This window comes from Colobus angolensis, unplaced genomic scaffold, assembly GCF_000951035.1.
Source record: "Colobus angolensis palliatus isolate OR3802 unplaced genomic scaffold, Cang.pa_1.0 Scaffold389, whole genome shotgun sequence".
NCBI classification, from domain to species: Eukaryota; Metazoa; Chordata; class Mammalia; order Primates; family Cercopithecidae; genus Colobus; species Colobus angolensis.
Genome location: NW_012117254.1, coordinates 559,230 through 568,176, shown reverse-complemented (window position 1 = coordinate 568,176; position 8,947 = coordinate 559,230).

The following is an 8,947-nucleotide window of genomic DNA, read 5'->3' as shown; positions in this document are numbered from 1 at the left end:
ATCTGGAGGTGGGAGAAGACAATTGCCTACAAAGGGGCATGAGGAACTAGTTGTAATAATCGAAAAATTCACTCCCTTGATTATGGTGATAAATGGCTGCATACATTTGTCAAAATTCATAGAACTGTACACCTAAAAAGGATGAATTTTTCTGTAAGTAAATTTTAACTCAATAAATAAAGAAAAATTTAAAATTGGTACAAACACTAACTTGAAAAAAATAACAATGTAGATTGATGTGTATTGACATTGGAAATTGAATATGGCTAAATGAAAAAAAAAGTTTGCAACACAGCAATTGAGGGAAAAATAATGGTATGTGTGTGTGCTATGGCCTGAATGTTTGTGTCCCCCTCAAATTCCTATGTTGAAATCCTAATCCCCAATGTGATGGTATGAGGAGTTGGGGCCTTTAGGAGGTGATTTGGTCAAGAGGGCGGAGGCCTGGTGAATAGGATCAGTGCCTTTTTAAGAAGAGATGTAAGAGAGACGATCTCTTTCTCCATCACTTGAGCAAACGATAAGGCAGCTGTCTGTAAACTTGGAGGGCCCTCACCAAGAAACTGACCATGCTGGCACGCTAATCTAAGACATGCAGCCTCCAGAGCTGTGAGAAATACATGTTTGTTGTTTAAGCCACCCAGTATATGGTATTCTGTTCTAGCAGCCAGAACTGACTAAAGCAGTGTCTATTTACATGCACACATACACACACATGATACACACACATGTGCATATGTTTATATATCTGGAAGGAAATACATAAAACATGAACAGAGGTCATACATAGTTGTCAGAATCTCTCATTCACTTACTCGCTCCTCGATGTGTGGCCCTGGAAAAGACACTTTCTCTCTTTTGACCTTAATTCCTACAAGAGTGAAGTGACAGAACTGTACCAACCTTCCCGGTCTACTCCAAATGAAATGGTCCCCCATCACTCTAAGTCCCCTTACTCTGCTCTGTTTTTTTCATGGCCAGCTTTGCTGTCTGACACTGTCTTATATATGTGTTATATTCATCGCCTGTTTGTCCCACTAGAATAGGGAACTCTATGAGGAAAGAATTTAGGTCTGCTTTGTTCATTACTGTTGTTTCCCAAACACTGAGAACAACGCGTGGCATTTAGCAGGTGCTTAATAAATATGTATTGAATAAATGATTGCATATATCTTCCTGAGTGGTCCTTGTAGAATGTGTCACCTTCTCAAAAACTTTCATGATCTTGAGGACCTTACGATCAAATTGCAGGGACACAATCCAAAAATCAAATAGCACCTTAGTCACTACAAACAGCATTGGAACAGAATGTGGGGCAGGAGATAGGTGTTGAGGCAGGAAGCAAAGGGCAGGGTTGGGATTGGCAAAGTGACTTTTGAGTATACTTTTGTATAACTGGAGCTGTGGGGCTGCAGATTAGGATATGCCTTGATCTTTCTTATAGCTCTCATATCCCTGCAGAACACGACTTTATCCTATAGCTCTTTCTAGAGTCATTGCCCAAGAAACTCAGAAAAGTCTCTCTGAATGCCCCACAGCAAAACCCTCTGTACTTCATGCATCATTAAAAATCCAGGGCACTCCAAGTCTGTTCCACCAGCCTTCCCAGGTAAGAGGAAGACCAGGTTAGGAAAAAAGTGATGTGGTCCCATCGAACGGAAAGGTGGGAGCCAAGCTTCATACTGCAGGCCCTCATTAGCTAAGATCACCAAAGGGCTTTGGCTCCCCTAGCTGCCTCCGTGCCAGCTGCAAGGGTCGTGTTTGCTCCGCAGAGGCTCGGCTGCTGCCAGACTTGGCCACAAGTGTTTACCCTGCTGTGCTGGCAAAGGCCCCAGTTCCTCAGCAGCTTCAGTGCCTTTCTCTTAACTCAACAGCAAACAGCTTTTCACCCACAAGGCACCTGGCCTCTAAGAGCTCTCTTTCGAAGGATGTCCTCCTGTCCCCAAAGGACGCTCACGAGCGCATGCAACCTTGGGTGCCCTATCAAAGTTGGAGAGATGGTGAGCTGGCCAGTCCCATGCTGCAGGTCCCAGCTGAGGCAGTCAACACACAGGTCTTCTCTTTGTGAGAAACACTCTGACCATCTTATCTATAATCGAGACTCCCACCTTCCTACTCCGAACTTCCCTTTACTTGCTTTGCTTCTGGACATCATTTCTTACCACCTAACATGATTTCCTTTGTTTCTGTTAATTGTCTGTCTCCCTCCACTAGAATTTAAGTTCAATAGGAGCAAAATTTTGGTTGGCTTTGTTCACTGATGTGAGCAGCATATATATTCGCAGAGCATAAAATAATCGACAGGGCTTATATAAAGCACACTATGTGCCAAACACTGTTTTACACACTTCATATCAATTAAATTATTTAATCTTCATAAGAACCTATGAGGAAGGCACTATTAGGATACCGATTTTATAGATAAAGAAACTGAGGCGCAGAGAATGAAGTAATCTGTGTAAAATCACATAGCTAGTGAATGATAGAATTGGGATTTGAACACAGGCTTACCCTTCTTTAACCACTAGGATATACCACCACAAAACAAAACAAAACAAAACAAAACAAAACAAAACAAAACCGTGCCTTGCACATAGTAGGCACTCAGTAAATGAATGTAAGAGTAAATCCATGCATGAAACTACAAAGTGCCTGCCTTGTGTGGGGAATCTGATCTGCTAGCCCACCACCACAGCCACCCTCCCCAACTACCTCTCCCTAGGAGACTCTTGTTTTCTCACCAGTCCTTCCTTCCTCTCTCCCTTCCTTCCTCTCTCCCTTCCTTCCTCTCCTTCCCTTCCTTCTTTGCTCCCTTCACTTCTCCCTCCATTTCCTCTCCTTCTCTACATTCCTTCCCTCCTTTCCTGGGTGATGTTGGAGAGGGAGTGCTGCTTTATAAAGTGCTATAGCCGGGCAGCAAGCCCCTCTCCGGTCATTCTTTTCTTTGGGCCACAAATGCCCTCTGAGCACCTGTAACGCAGGCACTAAAGGAACCAGGAACATACATGAAACCAATTCTCTGAGTGCAATAAAGGAGTGATCTGAAGGGAGGTTGGGGCTGGGAGAGACACACTTCCCAAGAACTCTGATATTAAAGCACACTGAGATGATTGTTGAAGAAGGGGGACAACTAGGGTCCATGGGAACGATGAGTTAGGACTTGGACACTAAAAATTACTCCATGCAAGAAGTGGCATTTTAGCTGAACTGTTAAGTATGAACAGGAGTTTGAAAAACATCGGTGGGATGTGCATTCCAAATGATGGGAAAATCGAGGCACCTGAAGGCTTCTGGAATTGTAAATTTGGGGTAGTGCATCCCCAGAAGAGATGGTCCCTTCAGAGGATATAGAATAGGCTTGTGGGCCATGCTTGTTGGCCAAAGAAGGTGTTCCCAGGGTCTGCCCCAAGTTGCAGACCTGTGGCACCTGTTCAGCATTTCCCAGCACCCTCCCTACAGGGAAGATGTTTTTCCTCGAACTTCCATGTCACACCTGATCCAGGTGTAGGCTGCTGGGCATCTCACTGTTACTCTTGCTTATGTTATGTCACTGGAACCCAACTGGGTCCTCTATTGTCTTTTCCCTCTCTCCCTCCTTCCTTCCCTCCCTCCCTCTCTTCCTCCTTCCTTCCTTCCCTCCCTCCCTTCCTCCTTCCTTCCTTCTTCTCTCTTTCTTTCTCTCTCCCCCCCCCCCCCCCCGCCATGATCTCATTTCTAGTTCGTGTCTATATTGATTTCTTACCTCCGGCCACTCCTGGGTCTAATTTGGGCCCTGCTGCCTTGCCTGGTTAGTGGCTGGTTTCTCACCCCACTGTTATGGCCTCACTCGGCACACTGTCAAGCAGGCAGGCATGCAGCAGCAAGCTTCTGGTATGTTCCTACTATGTGCCAGGCTTCGGGCCAGGGAAGGCACCCCTCTCCTCACCCCCTGCAGCTGGTGCTTCACCATCTGGGAAATGAAAGGGCTGGATTCTGTGATCTTGAAAGTTCCTTCCAGCTGCAACCTTCTAGGGGAGTAACTGAATGCCCTCCTTTTGAAGCTCCGAGTTCTGTAGGAAAATGATTACCATAAAAATGTTTCCAGGTTGGTGCACTGGCTTCTGTCAGGGCCTCACTGTTTGACAACTGCTGTGCAGACTTAAGTGATATTTACACACAAAAATGTTTTACCGTGGGACACCATCATTACCCTGGTGTCAGGGGCCAAGGATAACACCCCATCACAGGCCTTCCCTGTTATATGAAGAAAGATTCATTCATTCATTCATTCAGCTAAGCCCAACTGTGTACACAAGTCTGTATTAGGTGCTATAAAAAATATGCCTGATCTCACCACAGGCTCAGAGAACACAAAATCATCCGCTTTGGGGAGGAAGGGGCTAGTCATCTAGAGTAATCCATCCCCTCCTCCACCTTAGGGCAAGAACCTCTCTGCTCCACCCCCTGCCCACAAAGGGGACAGAAGTCATTAAACCACAGCTCGAAAAGTCTCATAGTTAGAGTCCCTCTAGTCCCACCCTCATCTAGTTCTGACACTTGATGAGGTCACATAGGAGCCCAGAGACACATTTGCTCTCAGATCTTTTTACCTCCAGTCCAGTTATTTTTCTCCTATGGCCAACCTGCTTCTTTCATCAGGTCTTTGCAGTTGATCAGGTGACTACTGCACCCATTAGGTCATCAGATCCTCATAATAAACTATTTCCAGATAAGATAAACAAATGTTCAGAAAGAGATAGTGTCTTGTCCATGATCCCACAGCTAGAAAATGGTGGGGGAACCCAGACTCAAGTACAGGCCTTCAACTCCAAGTCTAGTTCATTCCACTGCAACCTAGCTGCTTTCCCACTGGATCCTGTGTGTCTTCCTTGTGGACACATAGGGGAGATGCACCAAGGATCAATGTGGGGACACACATTTGACTCTAAAAAATCCACCAGGGGCAGGTCAGAGAAGACTTGGCAGTGCTTGCATAGATATTTCGGGGGCTTGTTGACAGTCAGGTCAAGGCAGTGTGATATGGTCACTGACAAGTCTCAGGCAAGGTTAACAGAGGTGAGCATCCTGAATGGGGAGAGAGGACACTTATGCTGACCTCTGCCACTGATGGACTACTCATAGAGGCAAGACATGCTAGTAGACTATCTTGAAAGACACTGAGCAACTTGTTCTTGGAGGGCAAGGGGTATATAGAGTCTGGATTACCAGTTGGCAGTCTGCAATTCTAGAAAGGATTTTTGTGTGTGTGGTGGCGTGTGCTTCTACGGCCCCATGTATTCCCAGAGGCAGCACCTGCTCTAACTTGTCTTGTAGCTCTCAGGGTCTTTTTGAGAGGTGAGGTAGGGAACTCTGGCTGTCTGGGCCCAGCCCCGAGACATATGGAAAGCCTGGTTCCAGTGTCATATGTCCAAATGGAACATGAGGCACCAAAGTGGAAGTGACACTCCCAAGGTAATGTGCATTTTAAGTGCACTAGATCAGATATGTACCCAAAGAATCTAATGGGGAATTACATTTGGAACACATTTTGTAAATTCTCCTTCTTCTGGCTTCAATACATTCCTTAACCCTTCCTTAACAGCTAGGTTATTAGAGTTCGTATAACAGCAGAGTTTAGTGGGCAGAGGAGCAGAAACAGGGTGGCTGAGGGTTGGAGGTGAGGGATGGGAGCCAGAAAGGTGGCTCTAGTAAAATTCTCACTGCAACTCAATGTCACAACTTTGACTGAGGGTATGTGTTCAAAACCCTGTGCTGTGGGCAGCACAGAGATAAAAAAGCCGCCAGCCATGACCTCCTCTTCCCAACTAGTGTATAGTCTAGTGGGAGAGACTAGAAGTCCCAACTAGTTGTAATAGGAGTTAGAAAAGATCAAGTTCTAACTTTAGGTCCAAGTGCCATAGATGCTGAAAAAGGAGATGGCACTTGGGAGGTGGCAGAAATGGGGGCAGCAGCAGCACTTCAGAGGCAGACACAGCACAAGTCCATTGAGGACCAGCATGTTTTGGTTTTCCTACAAAGTCATCCAAGGTGTGTGTGTGGTGAAGAGACAGTATGGAGAGTGCAGGGACAGGAGGAAATGTGTATGGGAGAGCACCCTGGAGAGATGGGTATGGTGGGGCCACATTTTGGGTAGGACAGACAGACACAGATACACACACACTCACACACTTCTTGGCTTTTAGCACATCTATGTTGTAAAGGCAAATACAAATTAAGATACTTAATTCTTTCTGTTGAAAAATAAGAGAAGTGACTCCTCCTGTTCCATTTTATTAAATAATTTCTTTTTCTGTTGTTTTCAAATGTATATAAATCTTCTCAGTGATTACATAACCCTCTTGCCACTATCATAAGTCAAGAATGTTTCCTCAGGGACCTGGGAGCCATCTTTTTGTAATGTGATTATCAAGGAAGATAATGTCTGATTTCCCAGTTTCCTGGAAGAAGATGGGCCTAACCTCCACTGTCATCTGACTTCAAAGCTTCAAAGGATAGGCTGACTCTCTTATTAGAGGTAATGCAGCTGGTGTCTTTAAGTTGAAGCCAATGCTTATTTACCATTCCAAACATCCTGGGGCCTTTAAAAACTATGCTAAATCTCTAAATCTACTCTGCCTGTGCTCTATAAATGGAAGGACAGAGCTTGGATGACAGCACATCTGTTTACAGTATGGTTTACTGACTATTTTAAGCCCACTGTTGAGACGTTCTGCTCAGAAACCAGAGAGATTCCTTTCAAAATATTACTGCTTATTAACAATGCATCTAGTCACCCAAGAGCTCTGATGGAAATGTACAAGGATATTAATGTTGTTTTCATGCCTGTCAACACATCCATTCTGCTGCCTATGGATCAAGGAGTAATTCTGACTTTCTAGTATATTATCTAAGAAATACATTTCGTAAGGCTACAGCTGCCATAGATACTGATACTGGATCTGGGTAAAGTAAATTGAAAACCCTCTGAAAAGGACTCATCAGTCTAGATGTTGTTGAGAACATACATGATTCATAAGAGGTCAAAACATCAACAATAATAGGAGAGTAAAAGAAGTTGATTCCAACCCTTGTGGATGACTCTGAAGGGTTCAAGACTTCAGTGGGGGAAGTCGCTGCAGATGTGGAGAATATAGCAAGAGAACTGGAACTAAAAGTGGAGCCTGAAGATGTGACTGAATTGCTGCAATCTCATGACCAAACTTAAACAGATGAGGCGTTGCTTCTTATGGAGGAGAAAAGGAAGGGGTTTCTTGAAATGGAATCTACTCTTGGTGAAGATGTTGTGAATATTGTTAAAATGACAGCAAAGTATCTAGAATATTTTATAAACAACTGATAAAGTGGCAACAGTGTTTGAGAGGACTGACTCCAGTTTTGAAAGAAGTTCTGTGGATAAAATGCTATTAAACAGCATTGCAAACTACAGAAAAATCTTTCATGAAATGAAGAGTCAATCGATGCAGCAAACTTCATAGTTTTCTTAAGAAATGACCACAGCCAGTTTTCTTAAGAAATGACCACAGCCACTCCAATCTTCAGCAAGTATATTGTCACAACTCTCTGTCACAACTACTCAACATTGCTGTTGTAGACAATACAAACAAATGAGAATGACTGAGCTTCAATAAAATTTTATCAATAGATGCTGAAATTTGAATTTCATATAAATTTCACGTGTCACGTTATTCTTTTGACTTTTTCAACAATTAAAAATGGAAAAACCATTCTTACCTCAGGGCTGTAGAAAAACAGGTGGTAGGCTCCATGTATTGGGTCTGCTGGCTCAGTTTGCCTACCCCAGAGCTAGATTCTATTTGTACCCCAAGTTCTTACATTAGGTGGTTCTTATTCACCTAAAGGTCTAGATGAGGCCCAGAGAGAGATTACTATTATTTTTATTAAATATTTTACAGTTTTTTTTTTTTGGAGACGGGAGTCTTGCTATGCTGCCCAAGCTGCTCTGGAACTACCGGCCTCACGCAATCCTCCTGCCTCAGCTTCCCAAAGCGTTGGGGTTACAGGCGTCAGCCAGCACACTCAGCCCTAGAGGGGGATTATTCAGTTTGAACTAAAACCCGGACTTCCTGCTGCCCAGTCCATTGCCTTTTCCACCACTCTAAGCTGCTGGTTTAGTCATGATTTCAGATGTGGTCTTTGTATCCATGTGGTGCAGAAAATAGCTGTGTGGTCAGCGGCCCTTTCCAGGCGCTGACCATGTAAGGGCTGTCCTCTTATTAGCAGCCAGTGGCAACCTAATTTTGTCAAGCCTGACTCCAGGCTTACCCACCCTTTCGTTTTCACCTCTCTCGGGTTGCGCAGGCCCGGGAGGCCCATCTGTTCTTACTATTTGAGTCCCTGTTGTCTCATTGGCGGCTTTCTGAGCAGCTGCAAAATATGTTTTTAACTTTTAAGTGGAAGTTGGGGGTCACTGGCATCGAGTCTGGAACAGTCACTCTCAGCAAGAGCTCTTTGAACTCTGACATTCTCTAGTTTTACGGACTCGGGTGAGTGTTTAACTCCTCCCAGCTGCCAAGGGCTGGACTTCCTACCACTGTGGGCAGTAATTAATGAGGCATTTATTTGCTCAAGTAGTGGCGAAATAATGCGCATTGCTTTTTTGTGTTGTCGTCGGCGGAATACGCTCAGTTGCCTAGCACCACAGCCCTGTGGCTGGTAGTCCCTCCTTGCGGCTCATCTGCTCGGGTCTCCTTGCCGCCCCCAGCTCGGCGACCGGGACGCAGACTAGGACAAGTGTTCGCCCGAGCTCAGGGGGCGGCGTAGCGGCCGCCCGCCCAGGAGGACCATGCTGCGCGGCAAGTCCCGGCTCAACGTGGAGTGGCTGGGCTACTCGCCAGGCCTGTTCCTCGAGCACAGGCCCCTCCTGGCAGGGCGCACGGCGCGGAGCCACCGCCGGTAAGTCATGTGAGCGCCCGCCCAGTATCCGGCG